At 43.4% G+C, this 13,680-nt stretch overlaps 1 long non-coding RNA gene across 1 annotated transcript; it reads left to right on the top strand.

Annotated features, from left to right (window-relative positions):
- Positions 1–1,238: 1,238 nt before the first annotated feature.
- Positions 1,239–11,586, top strand: LOC123585026. The gene is made up of 7 exons (XR_006705857.1): positions 1,239–1,533; positions 3,606–3,721; positions 5,371–5,460; positions 5,715–5,851; positions 7,384–7,552; positions 9,093–9,278; positions 11,397–11,586. It is a non-coding gene; the product is annotated as an uncharacterized LOC123585026 (long non-coding RNA).
- The last annotated feature ends 2,094 nt before the right edge of the window (positions 11,587–13,680 follow it).

Here is a 13,680-nt window from a genome sequence, read left to right as displayed (position 1 = left end):
TCCCTTTCAAAACATTCTGTTACCTCCTCAAATGTTGGCTTTAAAGAGCAAGTTTACAGGTAAAAACAGGTATGTCATTTGATACTTAAGAACTGCTTCAAAATATTTAATCTGATTGAGTCCTCACAGTCCTATCAGCAAATAAACCTTATCATATCTTGGCTCCCACCCTGTGGCACCACCCTATCTATTCCCCATGCATGGTCCATTCTTTTTCTAACTTCCTAATTGGCTTTTCTGTGTTGACTACTTGTTCAAGGGTATTTCTCAAGGTTCAAGCCTCATTTTTTCCTCTTTTCTACTCCAGAGACGTCATTCTTTTTTTTTTAATTTTAAAGAAATAGCGCACGAGTGTGAGTGGGGGAGGGGCAGAAGGTGAGAGAGAGAGATGGGGGGGAGATAGAGAGAGCGAGCGAGCGCACCTCAAGCAGGCTCCATGCTCAGCACTGAGCCTGACATGGGGCTTGGTTCCCTGAGCTGGGATTGGAAGAGCGGACCTAGACCGGCCGACTCCATTTTGTTCTGTGTCCTCCATCTTGAGTGACTATGTCCCCGACATGGCCCCCTTTCCAGAAAAACCGCAGAAAGAAATTCCCGCTCAAACCTCAGACCATGCCTCCTCCCCTTGAGTAACTTCCCGCTCACCCTTCAAACTTCCCGTTCAAACCACGCCTGGCAACCTGCGCAACGGGACTCTGATCCTTCCCCAGCCAATTGGCTAAGGCCATGACCATCACCCCCCCCAACTGCCCCTAGACCCCTATAAAACCTTTGTGCTTTTGAAACACGCTCTCTCTCTCCGGCATCTCACTGCTGCCTTGGTGCAGGTAGGGGATTGAGCTCAAGCTAGCTCGAATAAAGGCTCTTTGCTTTTGCATCCGGACTCGGCTCCCTGGTGACCTTTGGGGATCACGAAGTCTGGGCATAACAGGATCATGAGTTGAGCCGAAATCAAGAGTGGGGCGCTCAACTGACTGAGTCACCCAGGTGCCCCATCATTCATTTTCACATGACCTTCACATTTTTATCTCCCACCTGGACCTTTTCCCTAAAATCTATTTCTACCATTCAAACTGCCCACCAGACACTTAGTACTTAATTTTCCAGCATTGTCTCCAACTCAACAACTTTCTAGCTAATTCATCATTATCTTATCCCTCTTCCCTTCATCCCTTGTGGCTCCTCCTTCTGACTTTTCACTTCTGTTAATGACATCATCATTCTCCCACTTACCTAAGTGCAATGTTTCCATCATCTTGACCTCTTTCTCTCTTGTCCTCCACATTTCATCAGTTATCAAGGCCTTCTGATTATTCTTTCATAATTTCCCTCCACCATCGGTGTCAAGGAATGGAGGCAGGAACTGGATAATTCACCCATTATTAACTGAAGACACTGTTACCTCACTAGCCTAAGGAACGCTCAGATAATTTCCTCCATGTTCCATGGCATTTGTGCCTTAGACTTTCCCCTTTGAGTGCTAAGAATTCAAGATCATCAGATGAAAACCAAGCAAACAAAGCTTCCCTGAGGGTGTGTGGCTTATGGTTGCTGGGTTGGGGAACTGAGGTAGAAAGGGGCTTTTGTACAGATTACTTAGGGGATCCAAACTTTAAATCTGCAATACTAAATAAATGGAAAACCAAGGAATTTCAAGGAAGAGTAGAAAACTCTACAGAAGAAGATAGATTTGGCCCTGAGATCCCAATTTGCTGCAATTTCAAATATTATTTTAGCCCTCAGGACAAAGAAAGTGATACATTGCAAGTGTCAAAAAAACCCACAAAACGACACCATTTTCTTTTCTATTTCTTCTTTCTGAGCAGAGGTATAGGTACAATTTACTGCTTCAGACTGGGCTGATGGGGAAAATAAAGTGAAATTTTACATAAGTAATCTCAGTTAATTAGATGACTGGGAACATAGTACAAATATGACCCTGGACACAATGGACAAAAAGTGGGCACCATGTAGACGCTTAACACCTTTAGGTTTCAGTAATTTGTTGTAAAATTATTACAATAATCAAGTATGCCTACAGTGCATGTAAAGATTATAAGGAGAGACTAAATCAGTAGACAAAAGGACTAAGCATATTGACGTGTACATTAGAGAAAGCAATGATGTGTAAGTTATCATAACCATGTATGCCCAAGCAACAATTACTGCCTTCATACCCTGGCATGTTATTTACAAAGAGACAATAAAGCACAGAGGTTCAAAGAAGAAAAATTCATTCTGGACAGATTTGGATTTGAGTGTTTTCTTCTGCAAATTACCATGTTACTTAATTTTTAGACTTTAATTTCTTTATTTCTATAAAATGGGAATTAATTATGATGTCTACTTCACAGGCTGTGAGGATTTAATGAAATGATGCATGGAAAGCACTTAGCTTTAGTAAACTTTAGTAAGAAAGAACAATTACTCAGAGTTTTTATTACCATTAGTATTCTGTTTTCATGTAAATATGCATCAAGAAATCAAGTCAAGCTGTGGACAGTGCTGTTGCTTTAGGCAAATCCTTGTACTTCTTAATCTAGAATCATGGATACATAGGTGGAATATAGGTAGATGCTGGTGAATGTTGCTTGGTGAATTGGTAATAGTCTTAGGAGATGAGTTTAGAGCTCTTTTGTCCTTAAGCACAATAATTTAGTGTGCTTGAACATCCTACAACACATTTTAGCAAATTATCATCCATTTTGGCATATTACCCTGCCGAGTGCTTTAATGAAAGCATGATGTTTGTCAGCTCTAAAACTTAGTGTGAGTCTCCTTTGAGTCAGAGAGCCATGGTTGGTATCTAGGCAGAGGCAGACCTCCCTAACATCTTCTATATGAATGGCACAGTGGTTCCCAAGGAGAAGAGAGGAAGATGAATATCTCAACACAACCTACTTGAATTGTTACAGAAGCAGTTCAAAGGGCACCCCAAAGGGAAACAGGTATTCCAGGAGGGAGGGAGGGAAGGAGGGAGGGAGGGAGAGAGAGAGAGAGAGAGAAAGAAAGAAGGAAGAAGAAGAAGAAGAAAGAGAGAAGGGGAGAGAGAGAGAGAAGGAAAGGGGGAGAGGAGGGCACTCTATGTTTCCTTCTAGTGAGATGGAAGGAATGGAAGATTCTCTTTTCAGGGACAGCATTATGACATCAAAATATTAATCATCCGACACTGTACACAAGGTGTTGGAGGGGAGAGCATGGAAACCTCAGTCTTTCACAAGGAATAGGCTTAAAAAAGTTTCAAGGATTTTTTTGCAAATTATAAATACACTTATTGTTATTTATTGCAGAGATCAGCCTTCATTAAAGTTAAATGCACAGTTAATGGGCTACTTTGTGCTTTATCTTTTGCACCCTCATTAAAGTTGAGGGTAGGCACATGCATTCCCTTAAGTACGCTAGAAGGCAAAATGATTTCAGTTTTTTTGTATTGTTGCTTCTGTTGTTTCATTAGTAGCCAATTAATTGTTCCTAATGAATTATCAAAGGCACTAACAATATCTGGGTTCTTCTTTTCCACTAACTAGCTCAACTATAGAAAACTTAGTATTTTCTGGGAAGTTTTTTTTTTAACCCATTTCTTCTGAACTCTATTGAACTCAAAGGGATTCCTCCCACACTCCAAGAACAGCTAGAAGAAGGAGGGAGGAGAAGGTCAGAAGAGCACAGGGGTGGTAACAGCTCTCCTGAGCCTCAACCCAATGCCAGAGAAGGAGCTCCAGTAAGTAAATCAAGTCAACACCACCCCTCCCATTCCTTTGCCCTTTTATATGCAACTGTTAAATTAGCTTTAAGTTCCCTGAGGGTAGGAATAAGGTCTACTTTCCAACTGTGTTCAGGATCTAGCACCTTACTTAATGTTAAATAACAACAATGCATTTTAATTGGCCTACTTTCAGAGCACCAGATCAAATTATTCTCCTAATTAATTGGTTGATCTCATATTTCACTTATATTGTCAGGTTATTATTTTTCCCTTTAGGGCTCAAGACACCACTGACAGTTCAAATACTTCTTCATTAATTACCATGTCTTAGATTCCATATAATCTTATTATAATTATTTTGATATCACATTTATTGGGGACCAACATGTATTAGGAGCGATTAAGAACAGAGAATTAGTTTCAACTTTTCCCACCTATGTGCACACCGAGTTGATGCTCAAAATCTGATGGAAGGTGTACTTGGCTTGGCAGATGAGAGGCCTCAATTAGGTTTAATTGGGCAGACATGAAATCAGTTTCGAAAAAGTGATCGATAAACATTTTATAACGTTGGATCAAGTTTCTTTTTCAGCAGCTAAACATTTCTTGTTAACTGGTTCATCTTTTCTTCCTTGGGTTGCTGTGATACCCAACTGAGCCAAGCCCCACACTATAAGGGGGAACTAGGCAAACCAGTAGTTTTCAAGAGAAAGGGAGGCAGGAGAGAAAAGAGTTTGAAAATCAGCACAAGACCTTTACAGGGTTAAAGGATTCTGTGTGTTTAGTCTGGAGAGCGGATGTGAATATTTAAGCCATGTGAATATTTAAATGAACTTCCATGGACAGGAAATGGGTTAATTGCATATAACAGAACAAAGTCAATGGGTTGGTGTGGCAGAGAAAGAAACTTTTGCACAATAGAAGAAAAACTAAACAAACTTTGGAATCATATATACACTGGGTACCCTAATACAGACAGTACCTTGTCACTCTTAAAAAGATATTAAAGAAGCTAGATTTTTTTTAATTCAAAAATAATTATGAATTCCTAATACACGAGACACGTTTATAAATAGACATGAATGGAGGTGGGGCACCTGGATGGCTCAGTTGGCTAAGTGTTGGACTCTTGATTTTGGCTCAGGTCATGATCTCACCCATTGTGGGTTCAAGCCCCGCTTCAGCCTCTGAACTGTCAGTGTGGAGCCTGCTTGGGATTCTCTCTTTCCCCCTTTCTCTCTCTGCCCCTCGCCTGCCTCTCTCTCTCTCTCTCTCTCTCTCTCTCTCTCACACACACACACACACACACACACACACAACACACACACACACACACAAGTAATAAACTTAAAAAAACAGATATGAACAAATCAAACTACAGGCTGCCAAGGAGCTTGGATTTTAGTGTGTGTTGTGGTGTGTGCAACGGGCGGGCAGGGCAGTTTGAGGACAGTACACAACATAAGCAGTCAAAGCACTTTTCCTCAGATAGAGGTATATGTTATGCCGGGAGGTCAGGGGAGTAAGGTCAGAGAGCCTGTGCGGGTCTAAACATGTCAGTGATTTATGGAACGGGGTAGAGTTGGGATTTTAAACTAAGTGCAAAGAGGACCTTTGGAGGGTTTTAAGCAGAGAAGACATGATTTGAATTCCTTTTCTGAAAGACCACTCTGTCAGTTGTGTGGAGAAGGAATTAAGGAGGAGGAGAAGAATGGAAGCAGGGGCACCTGCGAGGAGACCACTGGTTGTGACAGGTGAGACGTGGTGGACAGATGTGGGGAAAGCTCGGGCAGCAGAGGTGCTGCTAGACAAGAAGGAACAGATGAGAGAACGGCGGGAGGGTGGCTCCCACCTCCAAGGAACGCTTGAACCAGGAATTCGGGTTTTAAGTGGGAGGTTGGAGATAAAGGTCTCTGAAGGCCCGTTCAACCCTGAAGTTGTGTAATGTTGTGGTAAATTTCAGGTGTGGCCACTCTAGAAATTCCATTTAATCTTTCTGCTAATGCAGGAGCACTTGGCGAGCACCGGCACTGATGTGGGGATGAGAGAGGGCACGGGGTCTCTGAAGGCAGAGACGTCCTACTGCTTTCCTCACTCCTGTACTTCCAGTGCCTGTGACCATGCCTGGCGAATAACTAGTCTTCGGTGAGCGAACGAATAAAAAGTTGAGAAGTGTATACATTGTTTACACCTGTATTTGGCAAACTAATTCATTCCTGGGGCGCCTGGGGGGCTCAGTCAGTTGGGCATCCGACTTCGGCTCAGGTCATGATCTCGCGGTCCGTGAGTTCGAGCCCCGCATCGGGCTCTGGGCTGACGGCTCAGAGCCTGGAGCCTGTTTCGGATTCTGTGTCTCCCTCTCTCTCTGACCCTCCCCTGCTCATGCTCTGTCTCTCTCTGTCTCAAAAATAAATAAATGTTAAAAAAAAATTTTAAAAAAACCTAATTCATTCCTATTCAATCCACCTTGCTCTTACTGCGATGTAAGAGTTGTACTTGGCATCAACATAAAGAATAAATAGCTGCTTACTTACATGTGTAGGTTTTCGAAGAATAGCAGTTGAGGTGGGTCAGAATGCTCTCCTCTCTCAAACTCATGGGTCTTGAACTTGTCTTTTCTTGTACACATATGCCACGTCTTCCAAATGAAGAAATGCTATAAAAACAGAAACAAATAACAAGCTGACATTCAGCAAAACCACTTGAATAGTGTTTGTGCTTGAAGGACATGTGTGCTATACGGACACTAGGGAAGGTTTTCGCCAAATTGTACTGTTAGCCATAGAGCCCAGCTCTGAGCAGGCCCTCAGTAAATGTCAGTGGATTCCCAAAGTCTAAGTTCATTGAGGGCGAGAACATGTATCAAGTGTGGTTCTTCAGTCTACCTGGAAGAGATTCAGCTCTGCTTAGGAAGTCCCCTGTTCTTATGATTCTCATTGGAATTAGACTATCACATCAAAATCTCCACATACGTGCCTTCAAATCATTCTAGATAAATTGCTTCCTGGCTTTTTGTTTTTGTTTTTGTTTTCATTCAATGTATAACTACCTGGTAGGTTCTAAAGACCCAACAGTGACCCCTCTAGGGGTTTTCTCTGCCTGCTCTTCCCTTTCCCTCCTATCACTCTTTGGACTGTTTCCTTTGTTTTACCTAATTCACAGAGTTGATTGCCCCTCTTGTATCATGAGGCAGAGGGAAAAACAATGATGAGGACCCAACACTAACCGGAACCTGCAACAAACAGAAGTTGTTGCCAAGGCAACCCAACCAGAGATTCCTGCATCCAGCCATCACAGGGTGGGGGGGAGTTTGGGATGAGATCACTTGAGGAGCAGGGGGACCTTTCAGGAAAAAAGCTGACCTGATAAAGGAACCAAGCAGTTGTCATTCCAAGTGATGTCTTTTTCCTTTTTCCCTTTCTCAATAAAGAGAAGAACTTGCAAAAGCCTTGAAAGATAAGCAGGCTGAGTAAACTAGGTGGGATTTCAAAGGCTCCTGTTCAATTAATCTGACTGCAGCTAGATCAGAACAGTTGTGCTCCTGGGTACAAGCAGAGGGGAGACATTAGGGCAAGGAAACAGAAGGAAAGGGGACAAGGCATTAAACACACTTCTGAACCACTGTGTACGCTATAATAGGAGTGATCGCCTTTATTTATACAATGCCTTTTGTCCAGGATCCTGCGAGCACAGCACAGACATTACCTCCCTGGGCTTCCAAACACCTCTGTGAGCTGAGGATCAAGGACAGGGATTATTTTACAGATGGGAAAACTGGCACTCAAAAACTGCATATGTGCCAAGACCCCTTCACAAGATAGCGGCACAGCCAGAAACAGGATGCAGGTAAAAATAACGACAATCATTTTTTTTAATTGCTTCTTAACATCGTCCCTGCTGGATCGAGATCTATTTCACAAAATTGACTTTAAAGGGCCAAAGTCTCTTCCCTCCCTATCCCGGTGAGACTGCATGCTCAGAATGTAGTTGTTTAAGCCCCTGACACATGGACTGAAGGGGGTCCCCGATGGGCTTGTGGACTCCAGTCGTCACGTTAAAATGCTCCTGGACAGTGGTGCAACCGCACTAGACCTCGTTCTCCTGCCCTTTTAGGGGATTCATTTTGGCACCTTTTTGCCCTGTGCATTCTCAAACTGGGAATCTTCATCAATCAAACAAATGTTTATTGATTGCCTACCATGTTCAGCCCTGGTGCTATGAATGAATAGCAAATGTTACCTATAGTACTTACCTGCAAAAACGATCGTGTATACCACAGAGCCTTCTACAGAAGATGGAAGGGAAACACAGAGGAAACAAGGAATAAAGGAACAGAAAATGAACTGTTAAGATACCACAGACCAAATGGTGGTAGCAAGGTGTGGCACGATTCTGAGAAAAGCATAGTATGGTGACCTGAAGTCAGAGGAGGCTTGACCAAGGAAGGCCTCTTGAGCCACTTGCTAGAGATTTGGTCTGTGAGTGGAAGGAGGTGGTGCCTCTATGAAACAGACCTCCACACACACCCTCTACACGTGCTCCACAGATAAGGACCTAGCATGCTATATTGTGAATATTTTTTGACTTACCCTGGCAACCTAACTCCTTCCTTGGACTGGGTCCTCCTGAGCAGAGACTGTGCTCTATTCTCCTCTGTATCCCGGTGCTTAGCTCTGTGCCTGGCACATAGTAGGTTATAGTAAACCTATGATAAGTGAGTAGATGGGTGAATCAGTGAATCAAAAATGTCCTGATGACAACAGCAACAACAATGATATCTAATGCTAGTTTTCATGCAGCAAGAATTCACAGCTAATGTTAAATAAATAAATGATAATTCTAAGTTCCCACAGAGTACAGTAGGCTGTGATTTGGGAGGCTGTTGGATCTTGGCTCAGCCACTTACTATCCTTATGGCCTTAGGACAAGGCTCCAGATCTCTGTTTCTTCACTTATAAAATATGAATGAAATAATTATATTTACCTCACTGGTTGTGGTAAGGTTGAAATTAAATAATGCATGCAAAAATGCTTTGTAAAGTATAAATCAGCGTACGAGTCCCAATCATTATTGCCATCAATAGCGTAATTTAGCATACCATTAATTTATGTCACCCATTACATACATTTCCCACCGAAGTACTATTGTAAATCATAGGCCTTTTAAGGCTGAAATGTCCTAATCTGAAGATAAATAAGGCAAAGTTGACATAAAATAATTTCTCCCAAGGTCCAACAGGCAGGACTAGAGCTAGTCTAGTCTAGCAGACTCCTGACCTGTGCTCCCTCCACAAAGCAGCTCTGAGAAGCCCCCCTGAGCAGATTAGTCTCATAAAGACGGAAACTAAGTGGCTGCCTTTCTCCCTTCTTTGTTCTCATCATTCAGTGTCACCACATCAAAACAGAACTGGACACATTCCTGCAGTTACTTCTCGTCTCTACCCTCACTCAAGGCCAGATGCTACGTCTCCTTCCTGAAGCTGTGGCAATGCGTGGCCAGCCTCCCAGCTCCAGTCCTACTCCCCACGTCCCATCTGGGCTCTGATGTTAAGTCATCTTTCTCAAGCACCATGTGAGCCCATCTCAGACACTTCAAAAGCCTCCGGTTGCTTCTTTTCCTAAAAGCCCCCTTCATGAGATTTGAACCTCTTATCACAGCCCTTCCCACTCTCACAGAGCCTCTTGGTTGGAGGCTGGGATGACTTCCGTTATCACTATCTACCAAGCCCCCAGTAGATCCTTGGTACAAATTTATTAAACTAGAAGAATCATAACAAACCCTATGACATAACCACCCTCCCAGATACCCCTCTCAGTTGTGACACACAAGCTCACAAATCCCTAGCCAAGAAGACTTCCTTCCATGCACAGATTCCATGGAACAGATTCCATGACACTTGAGAGAAGCAGCACCTCCAGGAGGGTGCTCATTCATGATATTAACCTTCTTCTCCCTTCTTGTACATCAGCAGCTGTCCCTTGTTCACGGTCCCCACCCACTTTTCCTTAGCCAGTCAGCAGGAATCCCCTCACCTACCAACCCCACACACATACTCCCACTACCCCTTTGTACTTTGCACAATATACTTGCCATTATCCCCACACAACCACCCGCTCTGGTCTCCTTCAGCAAACCAGGCTCTTTTCCCATTTAGAACTGTGCCCAGGAGGAGGGGCCCTGCCAGACACCCTCACCGTATCTTCTTCCACGTGGTCTCTTTCAAAATGGGATTCTCTTCAGCAGCAGCCAATTAGTACAGAATGTCTGTTGTAGACAGCTCTTAGCATTAAGTGCCAAGAAAGCTACATGGTGTGTGTTTTAGTCTCTGCCTTTGGGGACCTTATGATATAGCTGGTGATACAAGAAATATGCAGAAAATAGTTACGTGGCTTCCAAGGTCCTTACATCTGCAGGCATTTCTCTCCCTCCCTTCCATGTGATTTATTTATTCGGCTTGAGCCAGCTGCCGACTGGTTATTTTCATGTCTGTGTCCTTTTTGCACTGTGCTTGTTTGTGAAGGTTTCTCTGAGTGTGTCACTTATGCTCAGAGGTATTTCTGTACATATTTTTTTTATGTATGCCCAAGCCCTCCCAGAACATAAGCTGGAGGGAGGGTTGTGGTAATTAGGTCCTTTCTATCACACCACAGACTGCTACATGCAGTGGCTTCCAGGAAATACTAGTGACAGAGGCTGGCTGAAAGAGGTCACCTGGCTCAGTTGTTACTGTCACACACACACACACACACACACACACACACACACACACACACACATTTGGAACTAGACTCAGTTAGAATCACAGTGCTACCTCTTCCAGAGGAATGTTAATCAACGCACATCACCTTCCTAGTGATCAAGGGACTCTCTAACTTAACATGACACCAGATGAGAAGTGCCTAAGTACGCAACCAGATGCCTAGGGTCACAAAAATTGCCAGATCACTCATACTGCACTGGCAACACAATTTTACCAAGTACCTCAGGGAATCACTTTCTCCATTCCCTTCTAAATTCAAAATATGCTGTTTCTTCTATGCTTTCCTCATGTAACATATGCTACCTCTTCCTGTTGATTCATTCATTCATTTGCAAATACTTGTTGAGCATCTCTCTATGCTGGTAATAAAACAGTGTGCCAATCAGTCTCTGCTCTTAAAGAGCTTACTGTCTAGTGACAAAACAAGCAGAAATGTAGGAAATCACAGAGTGATAAAGGTCAGAGAAGGCTTTGGTGAATGTCGATAAGAGAATTGCCTAACTCAGAAAAGGCAGATTTCCTCAAGAAAGTAATCTGGAAGTTTGACCTATGGAGGAGTAGGTCTCAGGCAAGATGTAGGAGGAAGGAGGGAAGTGTCTACAGATGTGAGCACCTTGTAAGCCACATAACTATTTTAGGCGTATTTCTTTGTATCACCAACTAAATCATAAGGCCCCTGAATATGGATTAAAACTTATATACCATGTCACTTCCTTGGCATCTAAAACTAAGACCTGTCTATAGCAGTCATTCAATATCTACTGGCTGTTGCTTTAGAAAACCCTATTTTGATGTACTGGAGCTCTCCAATTCTGAGGAAAAGCACTAGCCCTCAAGTGAGGTATCTCACCAGCCCACATGGCTTAGTTGACAAAAAGGTGGTTGTAACATGCATCTGATGGGGAGTACTGTCATCCTTTCTTCCTCAGAGAGTTTAGAAAAAATGAGACTCCCCAACACCCCAGTCTTCTTCTGTCATGAGGTGGTGAGAGCTGGGAAGTCTAGAAATATTGGCAAGTAAGAGGAGCCATGGTTGAAGATTTTCTGGAGAGCCTCTGTTGTCCGGTCACTTAGAAACCTTGTTCAGAATCACCCCTGCTATGGACTTCTTGTTCTCATGATGCGGGAAACAAGGTAGGGTGGGGTGTTCACATTCAGGTAGGCACCTCCTCTGTGATCACCCCTGATGCGGGCAAACAGCCCAGTGAGGAGTAAAGAGATGTCAGGAAGGTATCAGAATCCCACCCTTTTTCTCCCCACTCAGCCCTACCTGGCTCTTTACCAAGTCGGGCCAGAAGCACTGCCCGGGAGACGAGACTCCCAACCACCCAGGGCAAAGCATTCAGATGATTTACTCACATGCCGATGACACAAACCTTGGAGAACATAGATTTTAAAACGCATGACTTTTCTGAAAATGCCTGGATAGTATGAGCTGCAAATAACTAATACTCAGCAAGTAAAACATGCTATCTGAACAGTAGGATTTTGGCTCTTAGGAGATTCTACCCATAAGTCTCCCAAGGCAAGATTCTTTGCAAAGTCATCTTCAGCTAAACTAGGAAATCTATTGAGAGAAATGGGAAAAAAAAAAAAAAAAAAAAATATATATATATATATATATATATATATATATATATATATATAGAGAGAGAGAGAGAGAGAGAGAGAGAGAGAGAGAGAGAGGCAGGCTGGCTCCTGGCAAGAGGCAGGAGTAGGACAGCTTTCTTGTCTCCCTTTCAGGAATGTGGGCTCTTGATACTGTGCTTACCATGGGGCTGGTATGTCACAGAGTCATTACAGAACATGGCAAACCATGAGATGAGAATTAAAACGAAAGCCAAACCAAAACAAAAAAGGACAACGGAAAAAAAAGGGAGAAAAGAGAGCAAAGGGCATTTAGAAAACAGATAAAATACAGACTAGAAAATAAAAGACCAGAAACTTTAAAATGAGTTAGAGACAAGTGAAAGCAGTAAGACAAAGGAAAGAGTTAAATGTTAGGCTAAAGATTTCACATGATTAAGAGTTGAAAAATAAGGCTGGGCAAACCGGTGAGAAAACAAAGGGAAGCTCAGAGCTATCAAGGTGAGAGATTAAAATGTGGAAGTTAAAAGATGCAAGGTTATGATAAAACTAAAATCCAAAGATAAGTCTAGAGCTGGGGGAAGTGGGGCTAGGAATAGAAAGAACAAGGGTAGGGGGTGGGGAGGAGAGGGCAGAGACAGAGAGAGAGCAGAGGAGAGAAGAAAGGTGGGCACTGGGGGAGGAAGATAAGAGGGGAGGCCCTCAGCTTCTGCTGCACAGTGGAGACAATGTGTCCAGGCTTTCTCCCTTGGCCTCTTTTCCCAGAGGAAAAGCTCTGCTCGGGCCTCCTTCCCCAACTCCTGTGGCCATCAGCCCTTCGTAAAGGCACAGACTGAGAGTCAGAAATCTGGTGGTCAGGCCCCCACGCTGACTACTTCTATCAACCCCCTAACCCTTCTGGCGTTCACCACCATGTCTGAAGTAGAAAAGTTATCAGTAGCTAAATTGTACCCAGCCCATCAAAGACAGCCCCGGGCCAAGGAGATGCTGTGGGGTAGAGGCACTGGGGTCTCCCTAGGTCTTGTCTCCTAGAGTCCCAGCTCTTTGCTCCCCTTTTGTTCTTGCTCCTCTTACCTCCACAGACCGATTTGGTTTGTCTCATTATCCCTCAGTGCCCTCCCTCCATGTGACCTTGTTTTTGGATCATTAAATGAACCCAACGTCTTTCTGGTTCTCTAGGGCGACTCCGGACTTCCCAGCGTGGATCTTAATTCTGCATAATGCTGGGCACGGCAGCTCTGTTTCTTCTGATGGTAACAAACTCGGATTCTAATTCCAACCAGCTGTCTTAGAGCATTGGCCACAAGGGAGATCAGGAGAATATGTGTGTTTGGTTCTACATAAACCCATCCTGACTGCTAGAAAAACAGAGCATGCTGTTCCTATGTGAGGGGCAGCCCAATTCATTTTCTAAAATCAAGACACTTTGGGGGAAAGCAAATCTCATATTTCTCTTGTTCTTTGCCCTCAACTAATTCTTTGAAGTGTAAAGACAGCACCATGGGAGGAATATATCCTGGTGTTACTACCACAGAGAAATCCTGGGAAGTGAGAGGTTTTTGTTAGCATTGAGATGATGTCCATTCAAAGCTGTCATGCCTGACATTGCTTCCTGTCTCTTCACCT

Source organism: Leopardus geoffroyi, chromosome C3 (assembly GCF_018350155.1).
Source record: "Leopardus geoffroyi isolate Oge1 chromosome C3, O.geoffroyi_Oge1_pat1.0, whole genome shotgun sequence".
Classification (NCBI taxonomy): Eukaryota; Metazoa; Chordata; class Mammalia; order Carnivora; family Felidae; genus Leopardus; species Leopardus geoffroyi.
Note: the sequence above shows the minus strand (reverse complement) of the source record. Positions and strands in the feature narration are given on the sequence as shown.